Genomic DNA, 13391 nt, shown 5'->3' with positions numbered 1-13391 from the left:
AAGGCACCATTTTAAAAAGGTAATTAAAAGCCACAAATTTTTAACATATAAGACTGGCAAGGGATTTATATGCAGATTAAGTCAATTACTCTTACAAACGAGGGGAAAAATTCAATCAAATTAAAAATTAGGCCAAAAAAGACCATGCATTTTAGATGAGAGAGGCACACATGACATATAAAATATGAAAATATACTCCACTTTATTGGCTATCGGTAATACAAATCAAAACAATATCAAATTTCCATTTCAAATTAATAAGTGACAAAATTGTAAATATTTTGCCTATTTCATGTGTTTCTTTTAGATATGGTACATTGGGAATTATTACACAGAGCTAGCAAGAATGTAAATTGGCAAACCACTTCATAGATAAATTTAAATTCAACCACAGAAGTTGATGATATGAGCCTAATGGCCCAGCAAGTTCATTCCTACGCATATACCCTAGAGAAATTCTTGCCCAGATGCCCAAGGAGTCATATAAAAGAATGCTCATAGCAGCATTATTTATAATGTCCAAAAAACTAGGAATATTCCAAATGTCCATCGTCAATATTTCGTACATCAAGTTAAAAAACATGCAAAACTAAATAATGTATATTTTAAGGATACACACACACAAAGCAACTCTTTACAAAAAAGCAACGGCATGATAAATACAAGAGTGGGGATCATGATTATCACACAGAGGGAAAGAAGAATGAGGGTCAGAGAGGAGTACACAGGTTTCCCCAGTACTAATAATTCAATTACTTAGGTTGTATTATTACCTATATTACCTATATATTAATACTTATGCTTTATAAAGGTATTAAAACATTCCCATTTATGAATAAAATGTTTCATAATAAATTCTAAGACAGAGAATGAATTACTGCCCAGAAGCCCAAAATGGGTTAGGAGACAGCAGTCTCAAATCACTTTAAATTCATTCGATATTCTTGGATCTGATAAATCCAGCCCTCTCTGAGCATGATTTTAAATCCAGGCCACCTCTATCCCTGACATGGCACACAGAAACACACATATGTCTTTAGCTCCACAAAAGGCTCTTGAAGTATAATCTTAAAGTATCCCTGCCTCTTCTTTCTCTCTTTAAAATGAACTCAGTTAGTGATAGGATATCTGAGATGTACTTCAACAAATCCAAGGGTAATAGCATAACTGAAACAAGCTGGTCATGAGTTGATAACTATTTTAATTGGTCATTGATGCATGGTAGTTCATTGCACTATGTATACATTTGAAATTTTCCATAATAAAGAATTTTAAAAAATCAATTCAGCAGCCAAAACATTTCCTCGCATATAGACGAAAACTAATTCAATACATTGACTTCTCTGACTACTTCTAGGTAATAAAAAGTAAATGATCACTTTAAGTCAAGAAATACCAACTCAATTCAGAAATTATAATTCTAAGATCCATATAATGATAAAATTCTTATATTATAAAATTAAATATTTGTCTCTAGTTATGACAATCCACAGGCAAGAAGCCAGCAATTAAGGTTAGGATGGTATTGTGAGGTTTTTCCTTTTCTTTTTCATGTGTCCATTTGCTCAAGACCATTCTGACCTCCCTCAGGTTTGAGTTTAGCGATGAAAGAAGGTAAGACGGAACAGGAAAATTCTTATTTAACTGATGCTGTATTTACATGATTTTGCAGTCTCTAATGCTGGGTTTAATTTTTTTTTAAATTTTTAAAAAATTTTTATTTATGATAGTCACAGAGAGAGAGAGAGAGAGAGGCAGAGACATAGGCAGAGGGAGAAGCAGGCTCCATGCACCGGGAGCCCGATGTGGGATTCGATCCCAGATCTCCAGGATCGCACCCTGGGCCAAAGGCAGGCGCCAAACCGCTGCGCCACCAAGGGATCCCTTAAAACCTGCTCTTATAAGGTACTTTTATGGGCTTTTTGGAGGTCCCACTGGGAATGTCTACTGCACGGCCCATGAAGTAGACAGATGTATTTTCCTATCAATTCCACTCCTCACTTCACCTTGTTTTCTTGTTCATCCACGCTCTCCTATACAGACCCTTACAGCTTAAAATGCTACCACACTAACCCTCACCCCCTTGTAGCACACCACTCCTTTTGGGAAATAATCATGTATCTTTTCTCCAATGAATTCTGAAAGTACATACACCTTTTGTTCAGCTCACCTACCAGCCACTGCCTAGATCATGTATTACCTTTATATTTTTCAGGAGGAAGTTAGACAGATAACCACCAGTCAACACTGCTGACTGCATTATTAAACTTTCTCAACAGTTTTGTTAAAAGTCTTCTCACCAGGCTTGATTATTTCACCCTTATTCTACAGGTCTCAGAGTACAGCTATCTCCAAAGAAATCTTCTTTCTAAACCCATGCTTCTTAAACTCAAAAACTTGAATGATAACTTTAAGGTTGCAAAACTTACTTTGAAAATTTCTATGTTGGAACCACTCACAATGATATTTGGTCTCTTTCAACTTACTGTTTTGTTAAAAATTATCCCAGGGGGCTGAAGAGAGAGGTGTTGAAGCAGTCTTACAGTGATGAGGTGGATGGTCTTTGAAAGAATATGGTGAATAGAAAGTAGCCGAAAGAATTAAGATTAGTAGGGCAGCTGGGGTGGCTCAGCAGTTTAGTGCCACCTTCAGCCCAGGGTGTAATCGTGGAGACCCGGGATCGAGTCCCACATTGGGCTCCCTGCATGGAGCCTCTTCTTCCTCTGCCTGTGTCTCTGCCTCCCTCTCTGTGTCTGAATAAATAAATAAAATCTTTAAAAAATTAAGATTAGTAAATATCATAATTAAGAAAAAAAATGAACCTTCTGGAAACTAAAGCTAAGTGGTAAGAGTTATATTGATTTCTGGAATTGCTACAGTGGATTAGCAGACATACTTTGATTAATATTTAGGCAATAAAAAAATGAGAATGAGGAATTAAATTGTTTACTATTAACAAATACAAATGTGTTCATACATATTGATCTAAATATAATTCACTGCCAATAAAAACAGTTATAGTTATATCATAAGATTAGTAAGGCATTTAGTAATTTCTTTGTTATCAATTTTCAGATTAGGCTTAATTTATGGGGTGAAAAACAGTGGTATGAGATATTTAATTGAATTTTATTATGAAAAAATTTAGTTATTAATTATGTCAGTATAGAGGGAAGTCACCCATGGAATATTTTAATATTCTCTCCTATTCAATGTTTTAATTGATGATTTAGGTGAAAATACATGAAATGTGCAAATGCTACATTAATATAGTTTTATATAACCTGTAACTTGCTTCACAACTAAATTACCAATTAAACTTCATTTTTCATCATTTGTTGTTTTGTCCTTGATCTTTGAAACTTACAATGTTGAATAGAAAATTACCTTAAACAGCAACTGTTGACTGATTAGTTTCACACACGTTATTATTTGATTAATCTATATGAATAGACAGCCTATATTTCTCAAACATTCTGGAAATAAAAGGTTTAGCTCAATTATACAGCAACAAATCCAAATGTTTGGTGGTATAACAATCAAGATTAATAAAAATGAAAATTGAAAATGAGCCAGGTATTTTAATGAAACATATTCCTTCTGGAATTTAAGGTACATGGTGCACTGGAATGCCATGTGACACAGTTCTGTCAAGGATAAACCAACAGTAATAGATGATACTTTTCCCTTTCATCAGTAAGGTGTTTTTTCAAAGGTGATCTTACTCTAGCACGTTAAAGACCATATGGCATACAGACCACCAAAGCTAGTTAATTTATTTTTATTGCTCTGCTGTGAGCAAGACTAAGCACATTCTCTGACTCCAATTATATGTTCAGACAAATCTTAGGCATTTTTGAAAACTGACATAATGATACTTTATACTGAAACAGATTTTTAGGTGGAAAAAAGGGCCACCCTTGTTTTCTCTTATTTAATTAACATTATTCCATGAGACCATGCATATCTTTGGATTTTATAGAATTTAATGAATGTTAGAGATAAGCAAAAGAAAGAGAAAAGTTATTACAAAAATATATTTAAAAGGCAGAAGTGACAATAAGAGAAAAAGCATAGAAAGGAAGGCATGAAAAGGAAAATGTCCAATTTATTGATAAAAATTAGAAGTACCAAGAGAAGAAACAAAACAGAAATGTGTCTTTGCTCTCCGTTTCTTTTTGTATCACATCCAAATCACACACCTGAGACCCTGCTTCTAGATGAACATCACAAGGCACTCACATGTCAGATTATCCATCAACTTATATTGTTTTTTTAAAGGGTGGTAATTGTGCTTTTTAAGGCAGCAGACTATATATTCAATCATGTTCTAATCTAAAATGCAGTGTCCAAAAACACCTCACACTGCATACTCTTTGAAAATGGAAGCTTATTATACAGTGAGATCACAGTTCAATTAACATTGAAAAGTGGTATCATTTTAATCAACATTTTCCATCTATCAAAGGGATATGGCTGTGTGTCTATACAAATATATATATAGATACACACACATATATATGTTTGTACAGTTGGCATAATCTCATTGCATTGCTTTAAAAGCAAAAACAAAAAACTAAAATCATATACATTTCAAAAATACACTTAACTCAAGAATAAAAAATAATTTAAATAACTCTTTTGTCAGAATATTGGAATATCTTTGAAAATCCTAGTCATATGACCATACTCATAGCCATAACTGTGAAAAATGAGAGAATTACATTAATTAGACAAAAGCCAATATACTTTCATGCATAGAACATCATGTAACGCTATAATCTGGGTAAGAGTTGGGAAGAGGAATCAGCAGGAGTTGTCATGCAGTAAAACAAGTTCTTAATATATTTGTAGGCCGGCCAAAATAAAATATGTTTGTGTTAAATTCTGGTTGATAAGAAAATATATTATAGAAATTTTACCACTATCTGGGTAAGCTAAATAGTAGGAACTCTGCTGGCTAGACCAAAGAGATTGTTTTGAATTTCTGTTTTTAGGGATTTTGAAAGTTCAGAAAATCTACTCCTAAACTTGCAGAACTATAGAAAAGAAAGAAGTATCCAAGTAACATCTTATGCAAAAGATTAATATAATGACTGAGAGGTTCAAGTTTTTATACCATAAGATTGTTTGGAAAGCCAAATCTATGATGAGATTAGAGCACAGGGACTGATTATGTCAAAGTTAATATTAAAAGAAGAAACTTTTATTATTGTAGTCCAGGTGAAACAAATGGCCTGGCAGGCAGTGAGAGTGTTAACAATTGATCTTTAAATTTCCCGGTCTCTAAATTCCCTGAGTAAAATAATATTGAGACAGTTAAAGCCTGGGTAAAACCATTAAAATTCATTTCTGCAGTTAATTTGGTGATGAGCTTGGGGGTATGGAAGGGAGTCTCTGAATGTATATTCCTTAAGTCAAGCTATAATTTAGTGTAACCTGTTCAATAACTTTTCAGTTTCCAGCTTTCAAACTTTCAAACTTTTCTGACCACAAACCAAAAACATTGTTTTTGCAGAACACAGTTCATAACACTTGCACGCATGATACTGAAGACAGGTTTCATGAAGTACTGCTTACTGTGATAGAGTATGATTCTGCCTTTGATGCTTCACTACTGGCTGCTTTCAAGTCCCATCATGCCCACTTTTTATCTGTTACCTCCACCTGGGCAAATAAGAAAGCTCCCTTTGGAGCCAAGAGGTGTGAGATTTCAAAGCCCTCAAGGCCCAGGCTACTTGTGGGAATCTTTTCCACATCCCCACACTCTAAACATCATAAAATCCCCTTGAGATTCTCCTTTTGCAACTCTCTCAAGTCATTTTTAACCTGTGTAGGAGCTGCTCTGCTCTCTCAGAAATCCTATCTTGTGAGTAATTATTTTTGTCACCTTCTTGGTGCATGTGTGGCATCATGTCTCCACATCTAAACCAAACTCAGGGGCCATTCCACTTCTTCAGGCTGACCACAGCATTTATCTAATTTACTATAGGTGAAGAATTTTTTTTTAATTTTCTATTCCCTTTCATACTATTTCATTTATAAGAATAGTGACCATAACTTTCTACACAGATTATACAACCCACTAATTGTAGATTCCAGTTGAAAATTCTAATTCAAGAGAAGGAAAGCACAAAAATTCTGATTCTAAAGGGTTTGGGGTCTTCTCATTTTTAACATTTAAGTAGGTAATGATAATAGTAAGACCTGGCATTACACACATATTCCAAGGATGATGCCATCCAGCTTAAGACTCCAGCTCTACTTCACCCCTGTGACTCAAGCCATATTATACGTATAATGAAGGTGAAATACAGCAGTGCTTCTCAAAAGTTCATGATATACCATTTACCTGATGATCTTATTGAAAAGCAGATTTTCAAACAGTAGGACTTGCATGTCTACTAACTTCAGCTAGTATTAATACTGCTGGTCCACAGAGCACACTTTGAGTAGCAAGGACAAAAAGAATAGCTATAGAAATGTAGACATTTGTATTATGACTCTTCCTATTTCTTTATCCATACATACAGACGTATCATCTGACAGTAAGTTGTACTCATACATGATGCCCCTTTACCCCTTAAGTACTTCAGGGTAGAGTTTCTAAAAGTCATGAATATAACCACAATATAATGATCCAAGTCAGGAAATTCACATTAAAATGGCACTATTATCTAATTTACATTGCTTATTCAGATTTCAATGGTCCCACTAATATTTTTTATAGGCAAAGACACAAATTTCTGGCCCAGGATCCAAGCCAGCATCACACGTTGCATTTAGTTGTCATCCCTTGTTAGTCTTTAATCTAGAACAGTTCATTGGTCTTCCTTTTTTTAATCATGTCTTTGACATTTTAAAGAATTCATCTACTTTATTTAGTTGAATAAATTCAACTTTCTCTAATGTAGTCTCAAAATTCAACTTACATATTTTGTTCAGGACACCGAAGAAGACATGTACTTTTGGTTAATCATTCTTTAGGAGACACATGATACCTATTTACTACTACGGGTAAAGATCATTTTGATCACCAGGTTACCAGGTTTCTACACTACAGAGTTTTGTGTCTGTAATTAATGCATATGGGGAAGTATTGGCTATTTATGTTTCTTACAAAACTTCCATCCTCTCAACTTAGTAGCTATTGATAACTCTTATCTGAACAATTATTATTGTAAAATAATAAATAAATAAATAAATACATAAATACATAAATAAATAAATATTATTGTGATGCCAAATGCTAATATTTTAATTTCCTGTTTCCACCTGCCTAAATTGATATTTTACTGTAAGGAGCATTTTAAGACAGCAGTGCAAGAAATTTGAAAATCGTCTTTAATTTCTCACATCCTCTCACCAATTATCATACTATCTAATCATGTAGTAACTGCTTGAGAAATGTATAGCACATAAGACAGCCACTAGCATTACTATGAAATCAAGATCACATGGAAAAATTTAAATATCTTTTACGAAATCACAGGTCAAAATACTTAAAGACAACTACAACAATAAGAAACAAACAAACAAACAAAACCCCAGGAAATGTGTCTGGAGTGATTTTACACTATCAGCCACTAACTGAGAAAACCTGACACTTTGTTGAAGCGGTGACTCTTAGGATCTATAAAACAAGGTCATGATGAGGGGGTTCAAGAGTCTGAATCCTTTTATCCAATTATATCCTGTGCACAGAGTAGCCATCCTTGTCTACAGTGGGAAGATCATTAGATGTGCCCAGAGCAATACTTTCCTTCTTAACACTAAACTAAGTGAGAATTGGTTTTACCAAATGTGTGTAATAATTTGTGAAGTGCTCAAACCTTCATATCACTGCCCCTGGAGTTTTTCAAAGAATAAAAATCATGCCCAGCTTCTTGTTGGATGAGAAAGAATCTTTGTTGGTTAACGTAAAAGTAAAAACATCTTCCTAACAGATATCCCAAAACAGCCATTGCCAATGGGAATATCACTTAAAAGTTACTGGAATGGAATGGCTATTCTCTCATCATCACTATTATATGCTTTATTGATTTAAAAACCATCCTCTGCATTTCCTTCAGCAGCTCATATAAAACAGCCACAAAGCTGTAACATCTGCTTGGCAGTATTAGCATAATACATTAAAAAATCGAGTTATCAGGGGCATTTCAGTCTACAGCTGCATTGTTTTTCTTGTTAATGTCCTATGGCTAATGTAATATTTCATCTCTAAAAAGCAAAGCTCAGGTTATCTGATTAAGTTTGGCACCAAAAATAATGACCTGCATTATCTGTAGACATGAGTGATATACCTACACACAGACAGAAACCACTACCAATTGTGTACTTATTAAGTAAAGCAGTACTACATACAAAACTATTTTTTTCTGCACATGAAAAGATTTTAGAGATTGGAAATGTCAATTTATGGATACTGTCCCCAGATCCCTAAGGACCAGAAATTACTATTTTGATGTATGTTGAAGGGAACAAAATGATGTATTTCAGGAAAAATCTATTATTAATATATATAATATTTCAATGTTAAAATTTAAACACATCCACATAAACATCTTTATTTTTTTTAATTTTATTTATTTATGATAGTCACACAGAGAGAGAGAGAGAGGCAGAGACACAGGCAGAGGGAGAAGCAGGCTCCATGCACCGGGAGCCTGACGTGGGATTCGATCCCGGGTCTCCAGGATCGCGCCCTGGGCCAAAGGCAGGCGCCAAACCGCTGCGCCACCCAGGGATCCCTATAAACATCTTTAAAAACACACACTTGTACTTTCTGTACAAGACAAAGGGGATTATGATATAGTTAGAAGAATTTCCTTCAAAATACATTTAATTTTTAAAATTATATTTCAACATCTGGAAAATGGAAATAGTCATTCTGCCTAAAAAAATAAAGATTCAGTATTTTATTTTTTAAAAAGAATTAAAATAATTACATCAAGAGGTTGTTTTAATCTTTGTCTTTCATTCCTTTTTAACTTTCCTGTATTTCCTCAATTTCTATAATCACCTAACTGAAAATAGCACCTATAACTCTTTGATAATTTGGATGATGATTTATTAATGGGATACAATATAGTAGATAAAACGACGTTAGTGTACCTTAATCTCCAGAAAACCCTTCAGGGAAGGAAGCTGGCATGCTGTCCCATAGATATCGTGGCATATTGCTTTGCTGAAATAATAAAATATTATAAAATAACAGTGAGTAGGTACAACATTTACAAATTCACATGGCATTTACATACTAAGCATTCATAAAAAATACACCTGGTCATATGCCACTATGAAAATCATGTTTAATTTAAACATGATTCTATTCCATTTTCTATGAAAACAATAATGTGAACTGAAGTAAAACTGAGGCTTATATAATTACGATTTTTCACATTCCTTACATCACTGCCAACAACAACAAAAAGAAATAAACTGTCCAAAATGCCTTCATTATTTAAGCATTAATAAATAAGAAAGAAACAAACAGATAAAACCAGAGACAGAAAAAGCTCTAACTAGAGTTCAGAAGGGAGCAAAAGGTTGCTTTGCTTTCAAAATAGTTATTTTAGGGCAGCCCAGGAGGCACGGTGGTTTAGCACCACCCTCAGCCCAGGGCATGATCCTGAGGTCCTAGGATCCAGTCCCACATTGGGGTCCCTGCATGGAGCCTGCTTCTCCTTCTGCCTGTGTCTCTGCCTCTTTCTCTCTCTCTCTGTGCCTCTCATGAATAAATAAATAAAATCTTTTAAAAATAAAAAATGTTATTTTAAATTAATGATTCAGTGCCTAACACTTGTGAGACAGGGAAGCAAGTCTCAGCTGTAACTGAAAAAAAAAAAAAAAAAAAAAAACAAACACACACACAAACTTTTTAAATAATCAATAGGCAAGGAGAAAAAGTATAAACATTTTATTTGTAGTAAATATAAAGGACAAGACACATGTTATAAATCTTAAAATCCAGCAAGAAATAAGTAAGATCTGAATAGTAAGCAGGCAGAGGATCTGAAGATAGAATCCACAGACAGGTAAACAAATCAGATAACATGTGTTTCTTGGCCAGATCAAGTACTGACCTGCACGACTGTGGATTTGTAAGATGCATTTTTCTCTTTCCTCATTTCCATCACCCTCACCTCCATCAAGCTCTTTCTCAAAGAAAGTCCTCCTGGATTAAATTAATTTTAAAACTACTGTATCGATAAAAATAAAAGCATCAATTGATGCACATGCAGAGAAACATGAATTAGTAAAAAATCGTGAACACCATCGCCTGTAACAAGAAGAATTTGAAGATTACCTAAAAATCTAACAACAGTGGAATAACTAAGTAAATTCTCCTATCATCACACAATTAATGTTTATTAATTTCATGTTTAAAATTATCAAAATAAATAGCACTGCCCTTTTAGAAAGAAAAAAGTATGTGTGTGAATGTTACTAAAGGGAGAGGAAATCAGAGTTTAAAAAAATGAGGAGAAAATATTGAAAAAAAACACATCAAATGGCTTACTGTCATTTTCTTTGGGTAGATGACTATGAATTTTTTATATTTTTCTGCTATTCCTGTTTTCTAAGATTTGTACAATCATATAAGAACACCGAATACAGCATAAAATTATTTTTCTAAAAGAGGGTGAACCACCACCGCATCATTTGTTGTTACAGAACGGAATCGGCAATGGTATCTCAGAGACTTCCGGGATTAGGAGAATAAAACAGCAAACGACAAAACAAGTAAAAAGCACATATTTCCCGACCTTCCCAAAGGAAGAGGAAAGAGGAGCACGACCTGCCCCCCGACGTCCTTCCTTCCGCCCTGAGGCAGGAGCACCGGAAGTGCGGGCGGCCGGAAGTCCGGCGGCACCGCGCAGTGGCACCGCGCAGCCGCAGTAGCCGCGGACGGGCTGTGGGGGCCGGAAGGAGCCCCCGCAGGGGAGACCCGCGGGGCGGCGGCGGGCGGCCGTGGTGGCTGACGCGGTGCCTCTGAGCAGAAGCACCAGTTAGTTCTCTTGGCAGAAGGGAAAGGTCCCCGGTTCCACAAGTGCCTGCAGGAGGACCGCAACCTGCTCTGCCTCAGCCGCCTGGACAGCTGCGAGCCTGATGACTGGGCCGTTCCATTCCCTGCCAGACTTGCTGGAGGGAGCCCGTGAGGAGGAGGAGGAGGAAGATGAAGAGGACAAAGAGGAAGATGAGGAAGATGAAGAGGACAAGGAGGAAGATGAGGAGGAGGAGGAGGAGGAAGATGAAAAGGACGAAGAGGACGAGGAGGAAGAGGAGGAAGATGAAGAGGAGGAGGAGGAAGAGGAGGATGCAGAGGACAAGGAGGAAGATGAAGAGGACAAGGAGGAAGGTGAGGAAGATGAACAGGAGGAGGAAGATGAAGAGGACAAGGAGGAAGATGAAGAGGAGGAGGAGGAAGACGAAGAGGATGAGGAGGAGGAAGACGAAGAGGATGAGGAGGAGGAAGATGAAGATGAAGAGGAGGAAGATGAAGAGGACGAGGAGGAAGATGAAGATGAAGAGGAGGAAGACGAAGAGGATGAGGAGGAGGAAGATGAAGATGAAGAGGAGGAAGATGAAGAGGACGAGGAGGAAGATGAAGATGAAGAGGAGGAAGACGAAGAGGATGAGGAGGAGGAAGATGAAGATGAAGAGGAGGAAGATGAAGAGGACGAGGAGGAAGATGAAGATGAAGAGGAGGAAGACGAAGAGGATGAGGAGGAGGAAGATGAAGAGGACGAGGAGGAGGAAGACGAAGAGGAGGAGGACCGGGTGCCCAGGGGACCAAAGGGGCATAAGAATGCTTCTGGCCTGCGTGCCCCTCGCCGCGGTCGTACGAAGCTACGTCTTACTCCAGAGCTGCCCTCGAGGTCCTGCGGACGTTCTGAGCACCCGGAGACCAGAAAGGTGCTGAGGCCACCTAATGCCAGGCCCCCAGCACGGCTGGGTCCAGCGCTGACGCCGTCTACGTCAGAGGCCTCTGGCTGCCTTCAGAAGCTGCTGATGCGAAAGGCCCCGACGGGCAGCGGCCTGTCCTCAGGGCTCACTGGAGTCGGTCACAGGCTGGTGGCCTGCACGGCAGAGGGGACAGAGGTGGCGGCTGTCTCCCCGCATGTCAGCGGCTCGGTCTCCACTCTCTGACCTTCCCCAAGCGGTGCCACGTGCTGCTCAGGAGGACGCTGCGAGCGCTGGACTCCCTGGTTCTCGCCAGTCGGTGCGCACAAGAAGGACGCTGCCCTGAGCTCGGTCCTCGAGCAAATGTGTATCAGCTAAGGACGAACTGCGGTTCCCTGCCCCCAGCGCCCTGCCCCTCATCGACTACATGGAGCTGCTCATCCTGGACACCCGTGTCACCTACCAGCAAGCCAGCTGGGGACCCCACCAGCCAAGCACTACAGTCAGGGGCGAATGTGGAGGGCCCAGGAGATCCCCCCTCCCCCCCGTGGAGATCAATGGCAAATAGTGGCTAGAAGACTTGAACTTCCCAGAAATAAAATAGAAGGTGGAGGATGGGAGGGAATTCAAGGAATTCTCTGACCTGGAAAGTGGCAAGGACACTAGGGACTTCTCCAGAAAGAGAGGGACAGCTGGGTCTCTGAGACCTCAGCAGTGGCTGGAGGAGGAGGAAGTAGCAGGAGGATGCGGGGGTAGCTGCTCAGAGGAAGAAGTCAGCTACTCAGAGGATAGAGGCCCAGAGGCTAAGGCAGGTTGACCCACGGCCCAAAGACAAGGAGGGGATCTACTTCTCTCAGAGGCGGGAAAGCTGCCTGCTGGGGGCCTGCAGGAGCTGCTGTGCAGTGTTTCCACCTTGAGGTCGGCCGGCAAGTAGCTTCCTTGCCTGTGCTCTGCCCAGAGGCCCTGAAGTCAAAACCATAAAATAGAGGAAGGGCAGTAGACGGTGGACAGGGCTTTATTTTTACAGCATAAAAGATCAGAAAGTAGGAAGAGCTTTGCCGATCCTTGGAGCAACTGCCTTGAGGTGGAAATTATCACGTGGACTCTGCCTAAGGCTGCATCCCATAGTGGTGGGCTAAGATACCAACTTTGTGAGGGAAGCGACCCAGAATGGGGCTCTACCCTGACACCTTGTCAGATGTCAGGATGCTGAAAACCTTGCAAAGAGCAGTCCCCCTTCCAGAGAGAGAGGGTGGACATGGCCAAAGACAGCCTGGTGCTGCCTCCTGTCTCATTGCTTTCTGCTCAGGATGCAGAGCCCCTGGGCCTGGGCCCAAGTTTGGGTCACCCGGGCCGTCTACAACAGGCTTCTCTAAAGTGAACCCCAGAAAATCTTTGGAAACTTGTTCCTTTTCTCTTCAGTTACAGGTTTTCTTTTTAAAATATGTTTTGCATCCAAAACCAAAAGGGGAGGGGGGACTTTT

The 13391-nt window shown here is 38.6% G+C and overlaps 1 long non-coding RNA gene across 1 annotated transcript in view; it reads right to left on the bottom strand.

Annotated features, from left to right (window-relative positions):
* Window positions 1–10875, bottom strand: part of LOC112670743 (uncharacterized) — a 114928-nt gene extending 104053 nt beyond the window's left edge. Inside the window, exons 1-3 of the long non-coding RNA XR_003143182.3 lie at window positions 10770–10875; window positions 10086–10282; window positions 9115–9187 (exon numbers count right to left, since the gene is read on the bottom strand). This is a non-coding gene — a long non-coding RNA (uncharacterized LOC112670743). The remainder of the gene's footprint in view (window positions 1–9114; window positions 9188–10085; window positions 10283–10769) is intronic.
* Between the last annotated feature and the right edge of the window lie 2516 nt (window positions 10876–13391).

This window comes from Canis lupus, chromosome 14, assembly GCF_003254725.2.
Source record: "Canis lupus dingo isolate Sandy chromosome 14, ASM325472v2, whole genome shotgun sequence".
NCBI classification, from domain to species: domain Eukaryota; kingdom Metazoa; phylum Chordata; class Mammalia; order Carnivora; family Canidae; genus Canis; species Canis lupus.
Note: the sequence above shows the minus strand (reverse complement) of the source record. Positions and strands in the feature narration are given on the sequence as shown.